Source organism: Dermacentor silvarum, chromosome 10, assembly GCF_013339745.2.
Source record: "Dermacentor silvarum isolate Dsil-2018 chromosome 10, BIME_Dsil_1.4, whole genome shotgun sequence".
Taxonomy (NCBI): domain Eukaryota; kingdom Metazoa; phylum Arthropoda; class Arachnida; order Ixodida; family Ixodidae; genus Dermacentor; species Dermacentor silvarum.
The window spans coordinates 145,059,487-145,085,814 of NC_051163.1; the positions used below are offsets into that span (position 1 = coordinate 145,059,487).

Here is a 26,328-nt window from a genome sequence, read left to right on the forward strand (position 1 = left end):
ATTTACTCCTGCTTCATGAATGTATCTCTACGGAGAGCTGCTGGAAATCACCGATTCAGCAAGCCACTATTGCAGCTCAGTGCCTATGGCGTTGCGGTGCTGAGCTCGAGGTGAAAGATTTGATTCTGGCTGTCAGGGTCACATTTCGATGAGGTCTCATTGCAAGAACACTAGTGTACGCTTAGATGCATGTAAAAGAAACTAAGGTCCAGTCCAAATATGTCATTAGAAACTATACCAGCAGGGAACAAATTATTTCCATGAACTCTTTAGTGTGTGCGGTGCAAAGTTCCTTCACATAGAACCCACACCATGTTTCATGAAACAGCACAGAACTTCCACATGTTACATAGTCTCATAATTACAAATAAAAGGGCAGTACAAACCAAGGTGGCAGCCACAGCCTCATCCCGCACGGCTGCCTCTAATTCTTTAATATTGTCGGCAGGTAGCCGAGGAAGAACTGGAGGCACCGTCGACAAGGCAGGCTGAGACACTGCACGGGTCTTGTTAAGAAGCTCAGTTTCATCCAGCCTCTCAGACACGACCCGTAATTCATGCCTCAGCTGCACCCGCAGCAGCATCGCTGAAACACAAAAATATTTACTTCACAGCAGAAGCGGTAGATTTATGGCATATTTGGTTGTTTCAGAGCACTCTGGTAAATGCAAAGTATCAGGATTTGTACAGGTCTCGGGGAAAAAAATTCATAGGTATTTAAAGACTTTCAAGGGTACCTCCAGCAATAGAAGGAGAGGTGGAACCATTCTATTGTGTCCTAATGGAGAGTACCATATTTTCTGCTCTATATGTCGCCTCTTTTATAAGACTCAACCCCTCAAACCGGCAGCTTTTCCAGAAAAAAACTTTTGTTGCATGCACTTCGACTTGCCACTTTAGCCTGAAGCTGTCACCTCTAGCTTCCTGGTCAGCCCAGTTGGCAGAGCGACTGCTCTGTAAATGTAACCCTGCTCCAAGTTTGCCTTCCCCTTTCACATAAGCATGAGCATAAAAAAACAAAAAAAACACTAGCAATTACCCGACAGCTCCGTGGTGTCCACAGCCAACTCGCATTCCGCCTTCTTGGCCCTCCTCTTTGCCTTGTCATAATTGCCTTTGAACAAAGTAAAAATATTCAAAACAGATTATAATAGACACTAGAACGACAAGCAACCTGTTAAGCTGTGCAGGCTACATTCAACGGACAAATGTCACGAATAAGATATTTGTGACCTCTGTGAATGTCCAAAGCAAACTGCGCAGACATTGTGAACAAGCTGGCACAGCTTTGATGACGTCAAAGTATCAGTGGTACAAGTTAACATAACTCAGGAACTGTAGAATGCCACTAAAGAATTAGCTTGTCATTGTTTTTATATTCTTTGCAAGTTTTCAGTTGCACCCACCGCCACCAACAGTCAATGTTATGATGTATCGGAGACAGTCAAGCACCTGCAAATCTCAATAAACAATGAATCATTTATTATTACAAACCCCTTTCAATGCAAAAATGCAGATTGCATTTGGTATAACTTGGGATGGCAACATTCAAACTTGCCAAAAGGTGCAAGCCTCTTGATGCACAGTTTTTAAAGTTAGACGTTTAACAAACTATGCAACCTTCTAAGGCAGGTTTACACCTGCAAGATATCAGCCATAAAATGGCAAGAGTGCTGTTAATATTCAAGCTATTGCTAATTTTACAGATGTAGGCATTGCAAGCTAGGCGGGGAAAAATTATGCATAATAATAAACAGCGAAGGTGCAACATGTATGTGCCTGTATGTGCAACAATGGTGCTTGTCAACAATAATTGCAACATTTTCAACAGCTATACCAGAGTGCATCATACACAAACTTTAAAGAAAAAGGGGGGGGGGGTGAGGCAAACGAACTGTGTTGGTCCTGACCACCGTGGTCTTAAAGGGACACTAAAGAGAAAAGTACTTCTGCATCAGTAAATTACTGTTAAGTCTACACAAACAAAACAAAGTGCATGTTCTTTGGAGTTTGGTTGAAAAAGTGCTAGTATTCATGATGCACGTCATCCAAGTAGCAAAGCAATGAGCCAACTTTTTATTTGTTCTAATTGTCAAGATGTTAATTTGGAAGATGAGCATCGTAAGTGACACCAAAACAAACCGTTTCCAGTGAGGAACACATTGTGTGCTTATTTTTTCCGGCAATGACCCCCCCCCCCACCCCATGAAATTTGAAAAAGATCATGTGCATGGAATTGCAGGGCCCTGAAACTGTCTTAGTGGGTAAGCAAGCTGGCCCTGTCATTGACAATAACATAAATATTCTTTACACAATGCACCAACAGCTCCCCAACAGCTCCTCGGAACTGGTTTTGGCACGTAAAACCCGAGAAAGGACAGTTAACTTTCCCCGCTGAGACTGTTGGATGGCACAGCAACCTTTTGCACACGAGTGCATTGACGCATGGCAGTTTTCATACTAGCAGGCTTCTCTCCACTAGAAAAAAAAACATGATGTGGACCTTGCTAGAAGCATGTCACTCTAATATATCATACAACTTCCTGATCAACACCCTAACAGATAGATGACTAAATTAAAAGCGTTAGCTATAACTAATTAGGTGCCAAGGGCTAATAAATTACTGGCCATTTCTCAACTGGACTCTGAATAACATGCACTTGGTTTTATTTGTGTAAAATTATCTGTGTATTTTTAAAGCTTGTTACATAACAGCTGGGACACTATACCATCAGGGTTTTTTTTGTTACAGAGGGTAGTGGTCACAGGTACAAGGATTAGGTACAACACAATGTCATTCCTACGTATCTAATGTTAGCTGTTGCAATAATACGAGAAAAACGAACCGTATTAATGCGACGCAATATTAGGTCAAAACAAAAGGAAAGCGTGGTACAGTAATTGGTACATTTAGCATATGAGCACTTAATACAGCCATGAGACAGTGAAAGGGCTGCAACAATACATTGCAGTTACTGCCCTCATAAACTCATAATCTTGAACTTAAACTGTTTGAATGAGATGACAATACTACTCTTTTGATTTACTTGGTATATACGAGTTCGAGGTACAAGTTCAACAGTCAGTTAAGACAGCCGAGCATAAGGTTAGCCGTGATATGTACGTCAAACTTCTACAGGGTGCTGAATACTTTCGCTGCACCTGTTCGAAAAAAGGTTTTGCACTCATCACTGCACTGTTCTTGCTCAAATTTTGCAGAACGATCACATTTTGGGGTCGCCTTCGTTGAGTATGACACTTACCACAGTTAATTGCCTGGTGCTTTTAGAAAAAAAAAGTGAGAATCTGCCTTGACTTGTGGGGATGTGACCTGCTGCAACGAGAGCACTAGCATAAACTTGTGTCGCTGCCTGCTGTATAAAGCAGCTGGTCAGGGAGGTTTGCCACATGTTCCAGGAGCAGGCAACATGCTGCAAACCTCCCTGACCAGCTACTTAAAGAAACTTAACACCCATGAATTTTGTATATGTAATGAAATTTCAGTCTCACGAAGAACAAAAATCGTCTGTGTGGAAACGCGACTGTCACGAATAAGAAATTGGTGCAAAAGTTAGGTGCAGAACTATTACTACTGACGTAAACCACCTCATGACTTGCCGAGAAGCGTGTTGACTGCTTCACATTATCTCATAATTTCTGCCTAAGGAAGCTGGCATGACATCAGAATCGCCGCGCGTATAAGGAGCCATTCTGCGCCTAGTCTCCGCGTCTAGTACGGGGCACGCTGCAATTGAGAAGTTTTTTTTCTATGCACCGAATCTGTTTTAGAGGTTTTGCTAAAGATCCACGTGTGCCACAAGCGCTCCGCTATTTACATGCGCCGTTTGATTCATGTGGTCGATCCACTGCATAAGGCTGGAGCTTTCTGTGCAAGCATGCGAAATCGGCGGTTTCATTAGAGCATGTATCCTTTTGCACGAGGTACAATTAAGCTCGTCTCCCATGGAGAGCAAAGCTAGCGGAAGGCGGTGAAAGTTTAGGCTAAGTTGTGAACAACACGTGGCTGAAGCGAAGTGTTACATGATCTCATATTGTGGCACTAACACGCACCACTCGTACTTGACGAACAGGGAGCCATTAGGCCACGCCGAGCACTAAAGAAGTCTCTTAGATTATTTTTCAGGTGCTTTAATGTTCGCATAGAATCCACATGGCTTTGTTTGGCACCACCGCAGCAGTGACGTCGGAATTTCTCGCGAAAACGGCTAATTTATTTCCTGGCCGGCACGGTTGCGTGTAGACTCCGCTTCCCTAAACGATGCAGGAGATGAAGTGGTTGTGGCCGGGTAACACGCGCATAGATCCCCGACAGACCTCATTCAAGATCTATAGTGTAGCTATATCGCGCAAGTCGTGCATGAAATCTACGCCCAGCGTCTTTCTGTGCATCAAAAAAAAAGCGGTCTAGTCAATGCCATTCCGGAGTATATAACATGCGCGCATGATTGAACTCATCTCGAGCGCACGTAGTACGCGACCGATCGGCCTAGCCACACGTGCGCTCGCTGCATATTTGGCACGCGCCATTAACTACGCAAATACTCGCACACGACGTTGACCCGTAGATGAGAATGCACATAAGGTACAATCACGACAAGAAAACTCTCGTATTAAAAATGCATACTCACGCACACGTTGACTTCAGTCTCCTCGGTTACCACGTTGCGCACAAGGCAAGGCTGTCGTCGATGGCGATGGCGCAAATTCCGGGACGAAAGGAGAGAGAGGAAATCGAGGAACCGACGCTCTCTTTTTTCTTCTTTTTTTTTGAGTCACCTCACGAATCGCCAGTGCAAAAGTACATCATTATTTAATTAATTACGGCGGATGATACTCAATAAAAACAAGCATACCGGGAAGCGCGTTCAAGTCGCGTGGGTCGCACCAGAATCATTGAATGACAAAAACGAAAAAAAATGTATACTAATGTTTGTATTAATTCGATCCGCAATCCGGCTTTCCGTGGCTGTAGAGTGTACTAGTCGCTGCTTCGCTACGGTTTGCAGGTGGTGTAGGTGAATCGAACGTAGCTTTGACACGTTCTATTCACCTGTATTAACAGATCATTCGTTTCAGCGGTGCAGCAATGGCGCCTTTGAACACCCTATGAGAAATCCGCCGTTCGTTTCAAAATATACAGGAAAGGTGCAGGGCTGGTTCGCGATTTTGCTGCGCCCTTTCTACTGTCGGTGCCGACTTTGTGCAGTCGTGCAGGTACAGTGTCCTAGAATGTACACATACCTTATATTCTAATAGACTGTGGTACAGGTGCGAAGCAGCAGCGCAGCAGACGACACAGCACACATGCACAAGCGCCGTTAAAACCCAGCTTACGGCTATCTGCCATGTCTAAGCAAGCGCGGGTATATTAACGTCTCCGAAGCCGATTACACCAGCAGCTCAAGACCTATTTAACGCAAGCCGTGCACATTGGTCGGACAAAACACACACCTGCACCGGGTCAGCACTTCGGCATTTGTTTCGTGTGCCGCGCTTTTCGTGAATCGGTGCGCGAACTGGTTCACAGTGGTGCAGGCGAATCGAACGGGCCTTTAAAAAATCCGTTCGCTTCATGGAAGAAAGGTAAAAAAAATGTCGCAGTTTCGCCCGAAAGGCGAAGCATCAATGGCGATAGCGAAATAGCAGAGAGCTATTCGGAGTAGGGATAGTAGCTTTATCGGCTGCATAAAGTTGGACACATTCACTACTAACTGAATTAACAAGCGTGGTGTCAGCGCGCACAAGCACGCATGAATAAATCACACTCGATGACCGCAGACAACCACTGTCAAAACGCTGGCAGCAAGCGCAGCTGCCGCAGCGAGCGAGCGAAGGTTCGTGCGGTTTATCGCTTCAAGGGAAAACTGAGCGGCCGAATGCACAGCATACAAAGGTCAGAGCCGTTTGGAGGTCGCTTGCAAAATACGGTGCGCGCGACAACACCGGCAGCCAGTACCGGCGCAAACATAATAAAGAACCAAGCGCAAAGTACATGAACGCATTTGTTGGCAGAGTAGAAGCCGCCTCCCCCCCCTCCCTTCCGCGCTTCCTTCCTGCTTTGCTCCTTTCGCGTGGAAGATTGCGTCGCCAGTTCCCCTTGCGCCCCGTTGCAAGATTTTATCGCCCTTGGACTTAATACGGAACCTCACGCCGACGACGGCAGAAATCTGCTTGAAGTGTCCATATAATTGCTATCGCAATAAAAACTTCCTTCATGGAGGAAGAAATTTTTCTTCCTCCAGGAAAAAATTTTCTTCCTCCATGGTTCGATTCAATTCGGCTCATGCGTTGGCAGGTCGGCTGCTCCTTGCTGTGACTGACTGCCCCACTGCACTGCTGCTGTCCACGCTTTCGCCTCGCCGTCGTCTTGCGTTTTTCGGCACGGGCTACAGCATTGCGGTTTCGGCATCTGACTCATCCCTCTCGCTCATCATGCCCTCCAAGTGGAGGAAATGTCGAGTCGTAAGAAAGGAATACAAGATAATGAATGAGCTAGGACTCGCGCAGCTTGTTGGCCTTCCTTGTCCAACGACGAAGCTGCAAGCTTAACCTCTGCCGACAGTTCTCGTGTAGAGCGACTTTCGCCTCCGAAGCCGGGAACCAGCAGACAATCGTGAAGTTCAATTTCCATGGATGACGGTGGTGAGCCGCCGTTCAAACGGTTGAACGAGCGTTCGAGAAGTGAAGCCTTTGTTGACAACGTCTGTAGACAAGAAGCTCCTTTTGTAGAATGCCAATCAGATAGTGCGGGTACGTCCTCATGTGAGCACAGCGACTGATAGCAGCTCAAGTGACAAATGAGGTCCCCAAGGTAGCGATTCAAGTGATGAGTCTGATGACTTTCTCACTTCAGACAGCTTCACTAGGCCAGATGAGGGAATAGCCTTCACTTGTAGTCTAACGCTCTCTCATGTACTTTGCGAACAACTGTCTGCAAGTGAAGAGCTTGCTGTAATTGCTTCCAAACATAATATGACGCATGCATGCATTAACGATGTCCTCGATTTCTGCCGGCGAAGAGGCATCTCTGACCTTCCAAAAGATGCTAGGACAGTTTTGAAAACTGAGCGCAAAGCTCAGGTGGAGCAAAATGGTTCATTTGTGCACTTTGGCCTTGCAGAAGGAATTCGTCAAGTGTTGCAGCCGGGGCAAGTAGTTCCAAGTGAACTGAAGCTACAAGGCAACATTGACGGAGTCCCTCTTTACAAAGTAGCCAGCTTGCCTTTTGGTCCATTTTGTGCCGCATAAAAATGTGGAGGCATCACTGCCATTTCATGTCAGTGTGTACTGTGGTGCAGGGAAGACGCTATGTCTGCAGGATTACCTTGAGCCATATGTGCAAGAAGTCTCCGACCTAACCTCTGAGGGGTTAAGCATAGGAGGTGCTCATGTTCGGGGGAGCATTGGAGACATGGTTTGCGATGCTCCTGCAAGGAGCTACGTCAAATGTATTGTTGGCCACACTGGCTATTATGCGTGCGAGCGATGCAACCAAAAAGGGCAGCACATTGAAAACAGGGTGACATTTCCCAAAGTTCATGCAGCAGCACGATTGCATCATTTCGGTCTCAAGAGAACAAGCGCCACCATTGTGGTGTTTTCCAGTGGTAAGTGCCCTGTTTGTGCTAGCTTAATATATTCTCAAAACTGGCTCAAATATATTCTCAATTCATTTCTGTAATTGGCATGATTTAAATAGAGCTGCTTTGTTTTAGAACAGATCCCATTCTGTGCAATCCCATTCTGTACGAATTAAAGCGTTGGAATGCATACAGTCTAGTGCTGCAAGGTATGTCCTGGGGCGGTACAATCGGTTTGATAGTGCAACGGAATGAAAAAGAAATCTAGGATGGACTCCTCTAAGCAAACACCGCAAAAATCTTCGCCTCAAGCTTTTTTACGCTATATATAATAATCAAACCGGAATCAAGGCCTCGTCATAACTGCGTCCTCCATATTACTTGTCCACCCGAAGAGACCATGTGGTCAAGGTTCGGGAGTATGCCCCTAGGACTAACCTTTTAAGTTTTCTTTCTTTCCGAGGACCATATCGGAGTGGAATTTGTTACCGGCTGAGGCTGTGAGCCAAAACTCTGTCGATTTGTTTTATTCTGTATTATGCCCCTCGCAATAATGCCAATGGCGCTGCGAGTTTTGTTTGAATAAAAGAAAATAAAAAGAACCAGCATAAAATCCAGGAGGACAGAAGCAAACCAAGTGACAGAACAAGAGTTAGACTTGGAGATATTAGTTTATCTTCACAATGCCCAACATGACATTTTTGACACACAAGAGTTCGGTAGCTCAAAATGCTGATGTAAGGGTGGGAAAGTTTGCGAAATTCACGCTAGTGTCTTCGACACACTGAACCATAGCTTAAATTGCAGGTAGCTCAGATAGTCAATTTATAATTAATTACTAAGTTATAAAGGCTTTTTTTCAGGTGGGGGAGGATACAAATGTACTTTCTAGGTGACAAAGTTTTTTAATCTTTTTTTATTATTTGTTTGTTTTTTGTTTCGTTTTAGCAAAATGGGTTTTAGGCTTTCTGGGGTTATTCAAAAGATATATCGCAACTAAATGTTTTGTATGTGAGTGATCCCTGCAGCCACATCTCACCTTAACAAGGTTCATAGGTTATTCTAAATGTCTGCGTTCTTTATCAGTGAGAAAAACAGATGTCATGCTTGCATGTCAGGAGCTGTGTTTCTTAATTAGTACATTTCCAGAAGCTCACTTTCAAGAGTTGTACATGCCTTTCCCATCTCATGCACATCATAAAAACTGGAGGTATAGCTGCATTCACAACCATGAAATAATAAATGGCCACCTGTGTACCCATGGGCAGCAAAAGCAACGTTCACGGATTCTATCATTGATGCACTGATCAATGAATGTAAACCCTGCCACATGTAAAAGGGCTCTGCAAATTATTTCTGTGGCATGTGAACTCTGTGGCATATTTTGTCATGTAGCCACCCTTGAATTGGTTTGCAATATGGCTACAGAAGCCACCAAGCTTGCTGTGTGCTGAAAACCGTCGATTCACATTGGGCCCCTTCTCTACTTTCTTGTGCAAAAATGCACAAATATTAGATTATTTCGTTGTTTATTCTTCTCTGTTGTGATCACCTTGACGTGCATATTGCTGCCCATCTCATTTTTTTTCACAGTCACTGTGCCACCACATCAGTGGCACTACTGAAATGCCCATCAGCTTCCAGGCAACAAATTCCTTGCTGACACCTCTATTCATTTCAGTGAATGCAGCACTCTTTCAAGACATTAATAACAACATGCCTAATGCTTGAAAAATGAGCTGCAGTGAGGTGCAGCAATGTAGTTCTGCCTAGATTGCAACATATTTGGGGCTAAGCCTGACAGTGACTACATAATAGAGCAGGTTGGTCATCATTCAGCACCTTGCCTATCTAAGCCTCACATCTTAATGGCAGCAGCCCTTGCTGCTTCCACACATGTGGAAAGCTAGCGTGAACACAGTATATAAATCTGCATCTATGCATGCAGCATGCACATTGTCACTGGAGCAGCCTTTTGGTGTGCATTAGAATGGAAGCACCACATTAATCCACACTCAATTTTACATTATCTCAAGCTGTGCCATGGAAGATGAGAGATGGCACAATTACTGTATCTGTGATGCGTCATGGCATGTTCTTATAGTTGTCATGCACATGTCATCTTCGACATGATGCCCCTTATGAATGAAGCAACAGCTTAACCACTGCCTTTCAGTATACGTAGCATAGGGACACTAAAGAGCGAAACTAAGTCATCTTAGACTGACTTAGGTTGACTTTTACTGCAGAATATAAAGGCCAAATGGTTTTTTTTTCTTTTTTAATGTCGTATTGGTGCATCAATGTGGTAGTATGAAAGATTTCAGTGTGTTCCCTCATATTCAAGATGTGTTAAGATAGGGGAAGTACTTAAAAGTTCCTAAGGTTATTTTTTCGCTTCTTTAGAATGAAGTCATTCTTGACCAGATAAACAAGTAGACCCGAGTAGGTCTTGTCAAAATTGAAGACATCACAGTGAGCCTGGTGCTATAGAACTTGACCGCAGCACTACCACTCGTCTTCCAATTTTGTTTCTTCTCGGACTTGCCAAGCTGCCTCTTTTGTTAACAGGGGCCGTTTTGCTATTGCAGTGCATAATTTACGAATACAGCCTAACTTGGTAGTCCCCTTTAGCACACCTATAATGTAAAGTGTAAAATTGCTGTTACAGTTGAGCCTTATCTGAGGTGAGTACATGGTTATGAAAACAGACACCAGAAACATGAGAATTTTCCTGTGTGCATTGGCATGGGAGATAATGACGATTTGGTTAGAGTGAATGCACTAGCCACTTAATTGGGCTTGCATTTCTTAGGTCTAGTTACAATCACTACCACAAAGTGTATGTTAATTGCAAACACCTACTGCACTTCCTTCAAGCAACTGGTAGCAGGATTCTCACACATAACTTCTACACTGTAAACAGTTTAGAATGTATACATAAGTAGGAACAGCTGATGGTTTGGAGTGGTAATTAACATGATGAAACAGCACTGAAGACAAACACAAAAGAAGAAACAGATAATGCAGTGACTATAAACTAAAGTTTATTTGAAATGTGTGTGCCATTTCATCAGGTTACCACACAAACTTTCCAGTTGTCATTAGTTTTGCAGATTTTAAGCTGTTTGCAGTGCTAAAGATGAACACCACACAAAGAAACAAGGTTTTTAATAAACTGTAGTTCACATAAAAGGGCATTTAGAAGCCTAGTTGGTGCATATGAAACATGATTTAACAACCTCCCCCCCCCCTCCCCTCCAAAAAAAGCAGACATGGCACGAAAGAAAGAGTAGACAAGGGACAAGCGTTTTGAGGGTTCAGAGTTGTGACTACATATGTGTCAGATGGTGCAACATTCAGGAAAGAGGCCTTGTGATATATAATTGCCATGGAAGTTTACATTGCCTTTCTGTATGGATAACACTGAAAATACTACTCGATCCTACCAGCAGTGGCCACAATGTAATGAATGTGGGCAAAATGCAAAATAATGCTTGTGTATAATGCACTTTGGCTGCATGTTGGACTCCCAGGAGTTCAAAATGAATCCATTTTCTTCCACCACACCGTTTATCACAGCTACGTACACGCCTGTTGCTTAGGGACATCAAACCCCATGAATGAAATCTTTTTATGCACAGCATTTGGTCACTTGTATGAGCTGTTATTATTGTGCACAGTGTAATGGATGACTGTGGCATTTTTTTAATGATGAATTCAAAAGTCTGTGATGACACGTGAGTATGTGTATGTTTCGTGTTATATGATTTGTTGCCATACAAACTTCTAACATGTTTTAATCCAGGCACATTAGCCTCAACCTCACTTCACCAATGCTGCTATATAGTCGCCTGTTAAGACAGGGGGCGGCCTATACTGCAAGCTCACCCTCCGCTAAGTACAAAATAACTTATTAGTCACGGCTAGGTTGCGTGTGCCGCCGCCCGATTTAAAGGGTGCAGCCTTATCCACCCATCCATCCACACCTTTGTGAGCATGTCTCGGAAGTCCCCGATCGCGGGATCGAATCCCGGCCACGGCGGCCCATTTCGATGGGGGCAAAATGCGAAAACACCAGTGCACGTTAAAGAACCCCAGGTTGTCCAAATTTCCGGAGTCCCCCACTACGGCGTGCCTCATAATCAGATCGTGGTGTTGGCACGTAAAACCCCACAATTTAATTGTTTTCTTCGGAAGTCCCCCAGAAATGCTTAGCATTTCAGCGGCATTTCTCCCAATAACCACAGATTAATTGGGGTGAAAACGCATGGAATTACAAACGGTAACCCCCGCAGGGGCGTCTGCGCAAGCAGGCGTTTGGTGGGTTGCGACACCACGGACCCGAGCACACGGGGGTTGGACCCTCCCACGTGTAGCCGTGCGTGGCTTAGCCGTGTCTGGGGAAAGGGGGATCCTGGAGGTTGAGCCGATGCCGGGTGTTCGGACCTTTAAGGCCCCCCGGCGGAGGCAACACACCTCTTCGGCCTCTGCTTCACATAGACGGCACCTCCAGACTGACCCACCTGGAGGAAATCGGCAGTCGCCTTTTCCTGTCCCCCTCTTCAATCTTTTATCTTTCTCCCTCACTTTTCCATCTTTCCTGTCTTCTAGTCACTTCTTCTCACTTCTGAATTTCTGGGCGGCAAGGGTTAACCTGGTGTAGCTATCCAACCTTGGGTATTCTATATTAGGTTATAGCGGCGATGCATAGCTGGCGTCTACAGGTATTCCAACCTTGTAGCGTCCCCTTGTTGGGCTCGGTGGTGGGTGGCTACCATCGCCGCCGAATTTTCCAGTTTTATATGGCAAACCCTTTTCCCCCACTGCCTGATCGCTCCCTGAAAAGGGGGCGCACCGACGAAACCCTCAACTTCCGCATGAAACCAATAGAAACATTTCCCAAGTACCATGTGATACATAGCCAAAGTGAAACAAAGACTGTCCGTACAATATCCCCATTTGTGGTCGCAAAATCTCTTACAGAAGCAATTGGCACAGGTTACAAAGTAACTAAGATGGGAAGTGGAGACCTTCTTCTAGAAGTCCGTGACAATCTGCAGTACAACAAGCTGTCAAAACTCGTGGCGTTTGGGGATATTCCTGTCTCCGTGGGCCCACACCGGTCAATGAACACTGTGCGCGGCGTCATCTCTGATGACGACCTGCTTGAACTTAGTGAGAGTGAGTTGTTGGAAGGATGGCAAGAACAAAATGTGGTTAAGGTCCAAAGAATCAAGATAAGGCGCGACAATAAGGAAATCCCAACCAAACATGTTATCATTACCTTTGGTACAAGCAACCTCCCTGAGACGATTGAAACCGGCTACTGTAAACTGCGTGTACGACCGTACATACCAAATCCGCGCCGATGCTTCAAGTGTCAGCGTTTTGGGCATGGGTCGCAAAGTTGCCAAGGGCGATCTACCTGTGCAAAATGTGCATCTAAAGACCATTCCTCAGAAGTGTGCACTTCCACAAACCACTGTGCCAACTGTGACGGAGACCACCCCGCCTACTCACGAACATGCCCGACATGGAAGAAAGAAAAGGACATAATAGAACTCAAAGTGAAACTAAACATCTCCTTTCCAGAAGCGCGCAAGCGTTTTTCTTCTTTCAATCAGTCTAATCCGTCCTACTCTGATGCGGCGCGCCGGGGGGCTGGACCACATCTTTCGGCGGCCGCCCGAGTCACACGGAGTGTGACAACGGTCACGCCATCAGCCCCCCTGGCAGGAGCAGCAAGCGCTGCTCCGCCCCCAACCAAGAAGGGCCAGCAGACTTCCGGGCCTGCAGGTCCCAGGGCCACTGCTCGTGCAGACAGGCCCGAAAAACCCCCCCAGTGTGCTCGCCGAGCGGGCGGCATCCAGCGCCTCTGAAGAGGCGATGGAAGCAAAAAACACTCCTCCGGTGTCTCAAACGCCGAAGGAACGGCGTAGCTCCACAGAGCCCGCCGGGAAAAAAGAAAAATCACGTATCACGGGGCCTGGAAAGGCCTCGTGAGCCTATTCGGTCTAGCTCTTGACACACAGCAATATACGCCTCCAGTATGGCTACACAAATAATACATTGGAACGTTAGAGGTCTACTCCACAATCTGGACGACATAAAGGAGCTCCTACACAAGTTCAATCCACGGGTTCTCTGTGTGCAAGAGACAAACCTCAATTCTACACACACAAACTTTCTGCGGCAATATGCCATTTACCGCAAAGACCGAAACGACACCCTAGCCTCATCTGGCGGTGTCGCCATAATAGTCGATAAGGGTGTACCCTGCCATCATTTAGAGCTTCAAACGCCTCTTGAGGCAGTTGCAGTCAGAGCAGTGCTTTTTGGTAAGCTGCTTTCAATTACTTCTTTATACATTCCGCCAAGCTATCAACTCTCCAGAACAGAATTTGAAAGCTTTATTGCACAACTTCCGGAACCGTACATTGTCGTTGGAGACCTAAATGCACATAATACGTTGAGGGACGACTCTCGATGTGATGCCAGAGGGCGCCTGATAGAAAATTTCCTGTTATCTACAGGTGCATGTTTGCTAAATAAGAAACAACCAACCTTTTACAGCGTCGCAAACAAGACATTTTCATGCATAGATTTAAGCATTGCGTCAAGCACAGTTGTGCCCTACTTGGAATGGAAGGTGGTTAACAATCCACACGGGAGTGACCATTTTCCAATTATCTTACGATTAACAAAACAAGACGAATGCTCACCACATGTGCCCCAGTGGAAAGTCGACTCCGCGGACTGGCAGCGATACCGAGACCTTACACATTTGACCTGGGATAACATTCGTATGCAAAGTATTGACGATGCAGTCGCATATTTAACAGCATTTATTGTGGACGCAGCGTCAATATGTATCCCGCAAACAAATGGATCGCCTTCTAAACGACGTGTTCCCTGGTGGAACGATGAATGTAGGGAAGCGCGAAAGAAACAAAATAGGGCTTGGAATAACCTCCGTGACTCGCCGACTACAGAACACCTTATCATCTTCAAGAAAATAAAGTCGGAAGGTAGAAGAACGCGCCGCCGTGCCAAAAGGGAAAGCTGGCAGAAATACATCTGCAGCATTAATTCTTATACAGACGAAAGGAAAGTCTGGAACAGGGTTAACAAAATAAAAGGCCGCGAAACACATCCTCTACCTTTAGTAAACACACAAGGAGACACACTTGAGGATCAGGCTGATTGTCTAGGAGCACATTTCGAGCACATTTCCAGTACATCCCATTACACAGATACATTTCTAAGATACCAGCGACAAGCAGAGCGACAACCTCTGGGTCGGAAAGGCACAGCCAATGAAGCATACAATCGTCCATTTAGCATGGCAGAATTTCAGGCTTCACTCAATTGTTGTAACAAGTCTGCTCCGGGAAGTGACCGAATACTTTACGAAATGATAAAACACTTACACCCTGAAACCCACAGAACACTACTGTCACTCTTTAACTCCATGTTATCTGCCGGCTACATTCCGTCCGCCTGGAAAGAAGCAATCGTAATTCCTATTCTCAAAGAAGGCAAGGACCCTTCCTCGGCCAGTAACTATAGGCCAATAGCTCTGACAAGTTGTATATGCAAACTCTTTGAAAAAATGATCAACCGGCGCCTCATCCATTTTCTTGAAAGCAACAAAATACTCGATCCCTTACAATGCGGTTTCAGGGAAGGTAGATCCACAATAGATCACCTCGTCCGCATCGAGACCAATATCCGTGATGCCTTTGTACACAAACAGTTTTTCCTATCAGTATTTTTAGACATGGAGAAGGCATACGACACAACTTGGCGTTTTGGAATTCTCCGTGACCTGGCTGGAATGGGAGTCCGAGGCAATTTGTTAAATGTGATTCAGAGCTACCTCTCTGATCGCACGTTCCGTGTTAGAGTTGGTAACGTTCTGTCTCGACAATTCACGCAGGAGGCTGGTGTACCACAAGGTGGTGTGCTGAGCTGTACTTTATTTATTGTCAAAATGAACTCGCTCCAAACTGTCATACCACGAACAATGTTTTATTCTGTATATGTGGATGACATCCAAATGGGTTTCAAATCATGTAATCTTAGTACCTGCGAAAGACAAGTACAGCTTGCCTTAAATAAATTGTCTAAATGGGCGGATGAGAATGGTTTCAAGCTAAACCCGCATAAAAGTACATGCGTACTCTTCTCCAACAAGAGAGGTGTACTACCAGATCCCGCTATAGACCTTCATGGGGAACGTCTATCTGTAAGCTCCGAGCATAAATTCTTAGGTATCATCTTAGACAATAAACTAACCTTTATTTCCCATCTGAAGTACCTTAAAGCAAAGTGCCTCAAGACTATGAACCTGTTGAAGCTGTTGTCACGGACATCCTGGGGAGCCGACAGGAGATGCCTCCTAAGCTTGTATAAAAGTCTAATACGATCACGCCTTGACTACGGAGCCATAGTCTATAATTCTGCTACACCTAGTGCTTTGAAAATGTTAGATACTATCCACCACTTGGGTATCCGCCTTGCTACAGGCGCCTTCAGGACAAGTCCTGTACAGAGCCTGTACGTTGAATGTAATGAATGGTCTCTACACTTCCAAAGGACATATTTAAGCTTCTCCTATGCCTTGAAGGTGAAATCAGATGTAGATCATCCGTGACATTCAATTGCTCGCGATTTGTCCACGACCAGGCTGTTCCATAACCGCCCAGCCACTAGGCCTCCTCTGTCCCTCCGGTTGAAAGCACTGTCCGAAGAAACAGACGTCCCTCTTCTAGAGAATGTGCTAATGGCTCCTACTCGGCTTCCACCGCCTTGGGAGTGGCAGACTATCGAATGTGACATCTCTTTCGTAGAAATTTCAAAACAAGCACCTGAGGCACATATACACTCACATTTCCTTGAGCTTCAGGAGAAATATTCCTGTGCTGAGTTTTACACAGACGCTTCAAAGTCTCCTGTCGGTGTTGCTTACGCAGCTGTAGGACCATCGCTTTTAATATCCGGTACACTTAACCCACATACCAGTATTTTTACGGCTGAAGCATACGCGATCCTCTCTGCAGTAAAACACATAACTGAAACGACTCTCACTAGGGCTGTTGTGTTCACGGACTCTCTGAGTGTAGTCCGAGCCCTAATGAGTTTACGAAAACATAAAAACACTGTCTTTAACGAACTCTATGCATTGCTATGCTCAGCTTATATGGGCAAACAAGTAATCATCCTATGCTGGGTACCTGGACACAGTGGTATAAAAGGCAACGAAGATGCTGACGAGAAGGCCACCTCGGTAGCTTTTAGCGACACTGACATAAACATACCCATTCCGGCCACAGACATTAAACCATACTTACGGCATAAGCTGAAGAAGCACTGGCAGAAAGAGTGGGATACCCAGGTAGCCAATAAATTGCACTTGATCAAACCGAAATTAGGGCACTGGATATCCGAAAAAACAGCACGATACAAAGAAGTGCTCCTTTGTCGATTAAGAATAGGTCACACCTTCGGCACCCACTCTTACCTATTGACTGGAAGTGATCCTCCATCATGTCGAATGTGTGGCGACACCCTTACAGTGCTCCATGTCCTAGTCCAGTGCAGAGAATTAGAAGCTGAGCGTAAAAAGTACTTCCGTTCTGCGTATCGCCAGCAAATTCCACTTCACCCAGCATTTTTTCTTAGTAACGAACCGCTTTTTAACCTGGAAACAGTTTTTAGCTTTTTAGATGAAGTGAACGTCTTAGAAATAATTTGGCCGGGTCATATGTAGCAAAGCCTCGCCTTCGAGGCTGTAGCTGCAGTGACATTAGCCTTTATAGAACATGCCTCTGAGCTCTCTACTTCAAGAGCCCTATGGAGACAGTAGTTATTGTATGTCTTTATTACATCAGTTTATCGTAGTGAAACTTTTATGCACTTTTTATTTTGTTATAAATCATTGTCATTATATTTTACGCAGTTTACAGCGACCCGTTTTTAGGCCTCTTTACAGCCAAACTACATTTACACTTGTAATTTAATTTAATCACTTCATTTATAATACATGAACAATTCATTACCATTTGTCATGGCGCTCTTTGGCCATACTTGGCCCTTGCGCCATTAAGCACCACACATCAATCAATCAATCAACAAACGGTAACCGCGCATTAATAAGCAACTTAAAAAAAGAAAAGGGAAAAAAAGGTAAAGAGGAGGATTCGAACACGCTCTGGCCGAGAATGGTGATAAGGTATCCGCACCCTACGCACACGACCACTTACACGAAGGAGCTAGTGGTGCATTTTACGTAGTAATATATATATATATATATATATATATATATATATATAGATAGATAGATAGATAGATATATTTTCATCAGTTTTTGGGTTTACAGAATCAGTCACGCTTAAACGTCTCTTTAAGGTTCGATTTGATAAGAAAGACATTGCATCGACATGCCGTCGACAGCAATGATCGAGTCGAGTGCCTTTTCTGCCGACGGCGCCAAGAAAAGGACCAAATTTGCTATGCCATCGGCTGTCGTGCGAAAACTTGGAAGCATAGCATTCTAGCGAACATTGCAAGGTCGCACTGTTTTTTGTTTGCTTCTGCCCAAAGTGACGCGAAACAAATTTTGAGTGCTCATGTACACGCTTCAAGCACTCGGCAACCGCCCATACATGGAGCCACTTGCGATTACTGTACTACGTAATCCTCTGACCGAAATGCAAGCATACGTTCCTCGTAATTAATTTTTATCATAAGGTCATTCACAAACCATTGCTTAATTATCACGTGTAGAGCACACTTAAGCGGCAGGCGCCAGTATATACCCGTGCCCTGCTGTGAACAACCCGCGGTCTGTCACAGCAAATCGATCAGCCCGTCCCCCGTGATATCAGCGAAGCTGTTATTAAATCTCAACGAAAGTAGTATCGTCAAGCGAACTAATTAATTAACCAACGTGGTATCAGCTCTGTTGAAGGGGTCACAGCTTGCACACGTATTTCTGGTTCCTGTGCAGTGTGCCTGTGATCAGTGCATTAGTCTTTCAAACATGCTATTTAACCTTAGCAAGTCGTACCAGAAAGTATTAAAAATTGATAAGGCGTAAATTGGCTTATTACGGACCAATGTAGCCCAAAGATAGCCAACTTAGTAACCCATGTTGGCAAGTCAATATGAAAGTTGGTCCAATAATTCCCGCCTTGTTGAATGGACGAGCTAATATTGTTTACTGAATGTGTAATGCGGGCCAGCGTTGGATCTCTATCAGAATGGTACAGCCTATATTCGCGCCACACTGTTAATCTTAGGCCATCATTCGGCCAGGAATTAGAATGGCCCAGCCCATATTGGAACCACGCTGTTAACCTTAGGCCATCACTCGGCCAGGAAGTGCCAATACGTATCGAACGTTGGTCCGAGCTGACGTGCCGCCTGGGTAGTATTCAAAAGTTCCTGATCCTCTCGGGAAGCAATCTCATGAAACAAAATGCAGTCATGCGCAAATAAACGAACTTATACTGGTTGCCCGCCGCGGTTGTTCAGTGGCTGTGGTGTTGGGCTGCTGAGCACGAGGTCGCGGGATTGAATCCCGGCCAGGGCGGCCGCATTTCGATGGGGGCGAAATGCGAAAACACCCGTGTACTTAGATTTAGTTGCACGTTAAAGAGCCCCAGGTGGTACAAATTTCCGGAGTCCCCCACTACGGCGTGCTTCATAATCAAATCGTGGTTTTGGCACGTAAAACCCCAGTATTTAATTTTTTAACTTGTACTGGTTCAGTAACAACGTTAACAATATAACAACGACGGCTACTAACAGCAAGATGAATGAAACGAGTATTAAGCTGTCTTCAATTGATAAGAAGCTTGATGACATTTCTGCTACGGTAACTGATTACACGTGTAAAGTAGACGAGCTTCAGTCGGAAGTCGCGAAACTGGTTTTGAAAGTAGACGACTTGGAAAATAGGAGTAGAAGAGAGAACTTGATTGTATAAGGCATAAAAGAATCGGTAGCAGAAAATCAGCAATCCCTCGAGCAGTTCGTGTCTAAAAGCAGTCTGGCTGACACACTAAAGGTTCCCAATGTGGCTATCGAGCGTATCCATAGAATTGGCCGTCCCATGGAGGGCAGGTGCCGACCTGTAATTTTCAAGCTTGTGGACGGCAGGGATAAGCCTAATATTCTGAAGAATTGTAAGAAATTGAAGGGCACAACCTATAGTATATCAGAAGACTTTTCCCAGCGGATTCAATTAATCCGGAAGAAGATGTGGGCTGCTGCTGCTGAATACAGGAAAAAGGGTGACAAGGTCATGCTGTCCTTCGACAAAATTAAAATTAATGGTAAACTGTTCCGATGGGATGGCACTGAAGATAAAATTGTCCCACTGGCTTCACAAATGACGGCCTGACTGTGACCTCTGAAAAAAGAGTAGTCGTAGGAACCGGAATATAGGCCTTAGAGACGCAGTACAAAGCGAGTTTTGTGTTTTGAATATTAATTGCCGCAGTATTTTGAATAAAACTGAAGAACTAGAAGGTGTTCTTTTAGCGTATGAGCCCGACGTTGCAGTACTCACTGAAACGTGGCTGTATGATAACATACCCGATAAGGACATGATACCTCAAGCGCATGAAATTATCCGCCAAGACCGCAGCTCTAGAGGGGGTGCGGTAGCCATTGTGATAAAGAAAGGAACAGATTATACGCTTGTACCACACCACACTAGCACAGAAATGGTTTGGATTCGACTTCAAACTTGCAAACACAGCATTCTTATTGGCGCCGTTTACAGGCCACCAAATGGAGATCTCGGTACTCTTGAGACGCTGTATGACTTCCTAAATGAACACAAAAAAACGATATGCACATGTCATTTTGTGCGGTGATTTTAACCTACCAAAAATAAACTGGGAATCGTTGAGTACCTCATCCACATGCCAGCGTTCTGATTTGCTACTTGATATTGCCTTTTCATTTAATTTGAAGCAGGTTGTGGTCGAACCGTCGCGGGTCACTGCAACAACAGGCTCACTTCTAGACCTTATGTTCGTGTCTGATGCTGTTGAGAGGCTGGGTTTTACGGTGGGTATTATGCCTGGTATATCCGACCACGATCTAGTGCTTCTCAAAACCAATATGGCGCGACCAATCACACGCCAAGCAACAAAACAATTTTATGACTTCAATAACGCCGAAGACGAAAGTATTTTAGATTTTCTTGAGCAAGAATACGACAACTTTTCTGCAAGAGACAGTGACGGTCACGCAAGTACGAATGAGTTGTGGCTGGATTTTAAAAGTACGGTACACAAGTGTATTCATCGGTACGTTCCGCTGAGGAAAAGGAAAATTCATAGCCACAGTCCATGGATTACACGGGCAATAATTCACCTTAAACGCCGCGTAAAGCGACTTTCCCATAGCATTTCGAGCGTTACACGCAGTACTCTGGAGTCACTTCGTAGAGACCTAAGAAATAAAATAAAACAATACAAAATTCAATTAATTAATGTAAAACTGCACAACTTCCTCATTAATGACCCACGAAAATTCTGGACCAGGCTAACTCAAAAAAGGACCCTATAAATAAATTCACAATAAATGATGTGGACGTTACTGACTGTCAACAAATAGCGGCAACATTTAATGACTATTTTTCTTCTGTGTTCCTGCGTGGTGATGGCCGGTCCACTGATTTCAGATCAATCAGCTTTCCGGTACCTGATCTTACTATAAGCGTACAAGGCATTTTTTCTGCCCTTCTTTACCTGAATACAAAAAAAAATCATCTGGACCAGACGATATTCCAAACACGTTTCTTTCCAGGTACGCGGAATGGTGTGCGAAATTCCTCTTTGTCATTTACAGTACCAGTCTGCGTGAAGGCGACGTCCCCAGTGATTGGAAACTTCCTGTGCACAAATCTGGTACTAAGTTCCACGTTGCTAACTACAGGCCAATTAGTTTGTTGTGTACTGCAAGTAAAGTAATGGAACACTTCGTTTTTCAGCACATCGCCTCATGCTTGGAAGACAATAACTTTTTTTCAGAAGCTCAACATGGTTTTCGTCGCGCGTTATCTACCGCCGACACAGTTAATACACACTTCCAATGATTTCTGCTGGACCCTTGACAAAGCGGGACAAATAGACGCCATTTTTCTGGACTTTGAAAAAGCCTTCGACCGAGTACTGCATTGTAAACTTTTACTAAAACTAAGGCACATCTTGCAAAATCAACAAATTTTGCAGTGGCTTGATTCATACCTATCACACCAGCAACAGTACGTCCAGATATCCACTTCAAGTTCACCCATAGCTCCTGTATTTTCAGGAGTGCCACAGGGCTCAGTCCTTGGGACACTTCTTTTTCTTATATATTTAAATGACCTCAAGCTTGACTCCCCTGTGCGTGCCCGTTTTTTTGCAGATGACTCCGTAGTTTACCATACAATTCTTGCTGAAGGTGACCAGACTGTTCTAAATAACTATTTATGTGCCGTTAGTAATTGGTGCCAAAACTGGACGATGTCATTAAATGTCACGAAGTGCAAACAAATGACCTTAACCCGAAAAAAGTTCCATTGAAGTATTCTTACACAATTAATAGCGCTTCTCTCGAACCAGTGGAGCAATTTAAGTACCTTGGAGTAACGTTCAGCGCGAATCTCAGTTGGAGCCCCCACATTAAAAATATGGTTTCAGTAGCATCCAAAAGACTATGGCTGATAAGACACCGGTTAAAACATGCAACCACTAAAACACAGCTGGTAACCTATACTTCACTGGTGCGTCCCTTACTGGAATATGCTGACGTGGTCTGGGATCCGCACACTAAAACGGATATAAAAAGTATTGAGGGGGTTCAGAAAAAGGCACTGCGATTTATATACCATGCCTACGGAAGACCGGTATCGATACCTGATCTACTTAATCGCTCCGGTCTTCCCACCTTGGAATCCCGTCGAAAAAACACAACACGACAAACTCGGCACAAACACGATAAAACTATTGTAATGCCACAATGCAGAACCAATGCATACAAGCTGTCCTTCTTTCCAAGAACGATAGCAGACTGGAACAAGTTGCCTTACGACGTGGCCACCTTAACATCACCTGATGCATCTTTTTCTGCAATCAGTTCTAATCAGTAAGTTTTGTGTGCTCAGTTTTATTTTTACCTGGTATGCTTCTGGTGCTTTATCCTCGGATTTGAATGTAACGCGTCCAAGTCTTGCTTTGTTCATTGCTGATTTGCTGCACAAAAATTTTACTGTGCGCCTATGCGTTTTTTTTTTCTCTTCTCTGTTGTAATTGCCATTCTTGTTGCTCTCCTGATGGACCAAGAGTTTGTTAATCGCATGTACCCACTCCTGCCTTGGCTACCAAAAGGCGGCCAGCAATATTGAATAAAATAAATAAATAAAAATAAATAAATAAATATCATTAATAAAAATAAAAAACAAGAGTGGTCCCAGTGGGCTACCTTGTGGTAACCCGGAAGTAACTGGCAAACGACGCGAGTGGGGACCATTAACAGAAACCGAATGTACGCGGTTTGCCAAGTATGCGGAAATCCAGTTTATTATGAAAGGTGGGAGGCCAATGTGTTTTAGCTTTAAAACTAACTTTTGATGTGAAACAAGGTCGAATGCTTTTCGAAAGTTCAAAAAAATTACGTCAGTTTGATCAGACTTGTCCACAACACTTGCAAAATTGTGAATTACTGTGGTTAGTAGTGTGACTGTAGAAAAGCCCGTCCTAAATCCATGTTGAAATGAAGACAGAATGTCGTTATCTGTTAAAAACATGATTACGTGATTAGCAATAATATGTTCAAGCATCTTACAGCACGCAGAAGTCAGAGATATAGGACGATAATTTGAAATCAGCGCAGTGTCACCTTTCTTGTGTATGGGCACCACACGCGCCGTTCGCCAGTCAACCGGTAGATCCGCAGAAGATATCGATGCGCGAAAAATGCACGCAAGGAATGGGGCGGGCCCTTCAGCGTAACGACGAAGGAACGCATTCGGAAGCCCATCAGGACCGGGTGATGTTTTAGTCTTCAGGTCAAGAAGCATAGCCACAATACCCTGCAGCGACACAATATATTCGAGAATAGAGCAAGATACAGGGGTAAGACTGACTCTTTCAGAAGGGATGGAAAACACGCTATGGAAATACGAGTTAAAATGTTCCGCAATGGCCTCCTTGTCAACAATTTGAACACCATCAATTTGTATCTCGTCAACCGACTTTTTCTTCTGATTCAAGAAGTCCCAGAACTTATGAGGGGATTCGTTTAAAAAATTTTGTAGGGTACGTTGAAAATAATGCCATTTGGAACGTTTCAACGGCTCATTAAATGCCGTTCGAGCGGCTTCAACAGTGTTTGCGGCTCCTCCTCTTTTATGATGCGCTCAAGTTTTCTTTTTAGGTGTAAGACCTCTCTCGTGATCCAGGGATTCGATTTTCTTGTTTTTTTTCTTTTGTTTGGTATGAAATTGTCAAGACAGTAAGCGCATATCTGTTTAAATTGATCCCAAAGTACATTAACATCTGAGCTTTGAAAGGTGATGAATTTTATTTCAAGATAATCCAGAACCCTTTCATCCCGGGCACGAGGAAAATCTTTTACAGAAACTATTTCGGAAGGAGCAATACAACGTTTTTCAAGGTTACATGATAACAACACCATTGCATGATCATAAATACCGGGATTCACAGAGACTGTAGATTCTTCAATTGTCCTAGTAACAAAAGCAAGATCTAAGATTGAAGAGGACGCATCACAAACTCGCGTAGGCTCTGTTACTACTTGTCGCACATCCAAGTTTGGCATAATGTCGAGCAAGAATCAAACATCAGAATGTCGATCTGTATTTGAGAATGGATAGCGTCAGTCAACAGAAGGTAAATTAAAATCGCCAACTATCATTACTTCTTTACAGGAAGAGGACCCCTAATTGATCGCGAAGATCCTTCAGAAATCGAGGTGGTGCATCCGGTGCTCTAAAACAGCAGACAACAAGAAAGTGCGCCCTGAACAGAACAATTTCAAAATAAGACTTTCGTGATTGTCTATGTGACGTAGCAGTGATGTTCGATCAAGACAGCCACGCCGTCGCCTCTAGTAGGACGGTCAAGCGAAAAACCTTATATGAGGGCGGAAAAACACCAGCGTCATCAATGTCGTCATGAAACCAGGTCTCCGTGATAACAACAACATGGGTATCATAATCTAACAGGATGGCTTCTAGTTCTGTTAATCTATTAACGGTGCTACGCTTATTTATGTTAATAATCTTCAGTTGACTACTAGAGGAACGTACAGGTCAGTCCATTATAGAATTACCATGAAACAAAGGAGCCTTTATTCTGGTTTGCGCGTCTTCGTCCCAAATGAAGAGCTCCCCATTTACTCGAGGCTTATCATTAATGAGCGAAACAGGCTTTCCCTGTTGTTTTTCACCCTTAGCACTTGCCCATAACAACTTTCTTTTCTGCAATGCCTCACGTGAGTAATCATGTTGAAATGATATCTTGGACTCTTTAAGTTTGTGTACATTCTTAAACACTGCGTGCTTCTCATTACAGTCCTGAAACTCAAGTATAATTGGCCTAGTATTGCCTCGGCTGCCTAAGCGGCGAATTCTACCAACAGATAGGCAGGATACCTGTAGTTTTCTTGAAAAGAAGTTTAGAACTTTCTACCTTAAATCCGAGTTTTCTCATTAGGACCTTCCTGCATGCCAAAAATAACCAAATTTGATCGTCTACTGCGGTCTTCCAGATCGGTTAGCTTAGATTTCAAGATCTTCACTGATTTTTCGAGTGATTCGACCTGGGCAGTTCGTTGTTCTATTGCAAGGAAGCGCAAAGTAAGATCAGACATGATTTTTTTCCATACTGTTCTGTTGTTCCCTTAGTGCAGCCATTTCTTCAGCTAGTTTATTTTGCCCTGCCAACAATTCCTTCAGCATTTCCGCTGTTGGAGGGCCTGGATTAGCATCCACATCACCACACAAAAGTAGTGCACACACAGAGAATACGTCATATGCATTCATAATACACTGTTGAGGGCACGGCAGGACCAGAAGGCCACGATAATCACTACGAAAGATGTTGTAGCTGGGACTAACCTGCACGAAGTAGAAAAGGTGATTTCGTGACCACATGCCGCCTTCCGGTCCACCGTACCCGCCGAAGGTGTAGCTCTGCGGACGATCCTTTATAGGCAGGTCCGATGACGTAGTCGCAGTAGATGGCGCTGTCGTCCCGATTTCAACGAAGGCAGGGGTTGCACCGTGAACTAGTTGAGATACTGTAGCACACGTGTCAGCACAGAAGCACGTGTTAGTGACGAGGCAAGATTCCGGGTCGAGCCTTCCGGCGAGACCGAGCAAAAGAGCCTGCACGAAGTAGAAAAGGTGAATTCGTGACGACATGCCGCCTTCCGGTCCGCCGTACCCACGGAAGGTGTAGCTCTGCGGATGATCCTTTATAGGCAGGTCCGATGACGTAGTCGCAGTAGATGGCGCTGTCGTCCCGATTTCAACGAAGGCAGGGGTTGCACCGTGAACTAGTTGAGATACTGTAGCACACGTGTCAGCACAGAAGCACGTGTTAGTGACGAGGCAAGATTCCGGGTCGAGCCTTCCGGCGAGACCGAGCAAAAGAGCCTGCACGAAGTAGAAAAGGTGAATTCGTGACGACATGCC

The 26,328-nt window shown here is 44.5% G+C and overlaps 1 long non-coding RNA gene across 1 annotated transcript; it reads right to left on the reverse strand.

Moving 5' to 3' along the window:
* Positions 1 to 516: 516 nt before the first annotated feature.
* Positions 517 to 4,751, reverse strand: LOC125940894 (uncharacterized). The gene is made up of 3 exons (XR_007464065.1): positions 4,650 to 4,751; positions 1,040 to 1,114; positions 517 to 586 (listed from the first exon to the last, which is right to left on the reverse strand). It is a non-coding gene; the product is annotated as an uncharacterized LOC125940894 (long non-coding RNA).
* Between the last annotated feature and the right edge of the window lie 21,577 nt (positions 4,752 to 26,328).